The sequence below is a fragment of the Phascolarctos cinereus genome, unplaced genomic scaffold (genome assembly GCF_003287225.1).
Source record: "Phascolarctos cinereus isolate Bilbo 61053 unplaced genomic scaffold, phaCin_HiC Scaffold_7;HRSCAF=346, whole genome shotgun sequence".
NCBI classification, from domain to species: domain Eukaryota; kingdom Metazoa; phylum Chordata; class Mammalia; order Diprotodontia; family Phascolarctidae; genus Phascolarctos; species Phascolarctos cinereus.
Window position 1 is genome coordinate 66,896,060 of NW_027556180.1, and position 1,918 is coordinate 66,897,977.

Genomic DNA, 1,918 nt, shown 5'->3' on the forward strand with positions numbered 1-1,918 from the left:
CTCCCCTCTTCCAGACTTCTGTTTTGCTATTGAGGGTACCCCCTATTCCCAGTCACCTAGGCTTACAACCTGGATGTCATCTTTGACTTCTCATTCTCATTCCCCACATCCAATAGCTTGTCAAGGCCTATTGATTTTGTCTTCACAACTCAGCTTATAGATGTCTCCTTCTCTCCTCTGACACTGCCATCACTCTGATGTATCCCTCATCATTTCACATCTGGACTATGGCAGTAGTCTATTGGTCAGTTTCCCTGCCTCACATCTCTTCCTGCTCCAATCCATGCTGTTCTTAGCCATCAAGGCCCTTCATAGTCTGCCCCACTTACTTTCCAGCCTTCTTATGCTCTACTGTCCTCCATGTACTCTGGCCTCCTTGCTGTTCCTCAAACATGACACTCCATCCCCCAATTCATTTTCCCTGGCTGTCCCCCATGCCTGGAATGCTTTTCCTTCAAATTTCTACCTGCTGGCTTTCCCTGGTTTCCTTCCAAGTTTCAACTAAAGTCTCACATTATGCAAGAAGCCTTTCCTAGTCCTTAATTTTAGTGCCTTCCCTCTGGAATGATTCCCAGCTTATCCTGTCTCTATCTCATTTGTACACAGTTGTTTGCATGTTGTCTCTCCCATTGACTTGTCAGTTCCTGAAGAACAAAGATTGAGATTGCCTTTCTTTGTGCTCCTTCTTTGGCTTTCTTACCACAGGGCCTGGCACATAGTAGGTGCTCACTAAATGCTAGATGACTCCAAGCTACCTTGTCTGGCTTTCATTTTAGGAAGTTAAGATTACTCTGAAGATTGGACTGGATTTTGTATTTGTTTTATCTTCCTCAAACTAAAAAGAACAAAACAGAGAGATGGGGGTGGGGGACACCATTCTTTTTTTTTTAATCATAAAAGCCAAAAACCATGTGTTGGTTGACTTTTAACCCCCATTTGAGGCTCCAGCCACTGCTACTCATTTGTGGGGCAAGCAGTACATGTTCCAGGGCTGCCTGTGGCTACTGGCATAGTTACAAATGCCCCCATCTCACTACCATTGCTACTGGCAGAGACTTAACTGCATTGTACGAAGCCAGGAAAAAGCAAACAAACAACCCATGATCAGGATCCTCAGGTGATTACACCCATCTGTTAAATCTACCACTAAATCTGTCCTAGAATTTCCTAGAAGAATGTTTCCTTTGCTAATGGTTCTGGGTGTGTGGCCTAGCCCTTAAAAGCCTTAGGACCAATGACTAAGGGGAGATAACATGTAGGTCCCCAATAAGTCTATTTTTTTTAGTTCAGCAACTTTGAGACCACTCTTATGCCAGTGAACAATGCTGTACCCAGATAGTAAACCACAAACCCAACCCCATGTTTTTGAAGCCTTCCGGATCTGATGTAACTCACTAGTTAACAACCAGGGCTGGCAAACCTGTCCATTCCCTTTCCCTCCTCTCCCGTTCCAAAGGCCAGGGCTACCATGGTACTGACCTAATGTTATCATTCAGCACTCCATGACTGTCTTCTAGCATGTGTGCATCAGACTCCCTATTGGACGTGTGACAACCTCAGCCAAATTCTAAGTTAGACAGAAGTGACATATTTTGGCAAGCATCTGGTCCGCTATGTGCAGGCTTGTCCACAAGGTACCACTATGTTTACAGAAACAAAGACAATATATGATAAGACTTTGGCACCCAAATTTGGGAAAATGATCTTCCTACTATTTTAGGGACTAATTTACTAGGGTTCTGGATCCAAGTTAGAGTGCTACAGTTTGAGAGAAGAAATCAAAGTTCAAGGGGAAGTGGCAAAGCTAAGACATTCTAAGGTAGAAGCTAGGAAGAAGGTGGAAGGAAATTGAAGCTTTTTGTTTAAAAATGGGGAATACATTTTTGAGAGGATTTAACAATTGCCTTTAAAACCAGTA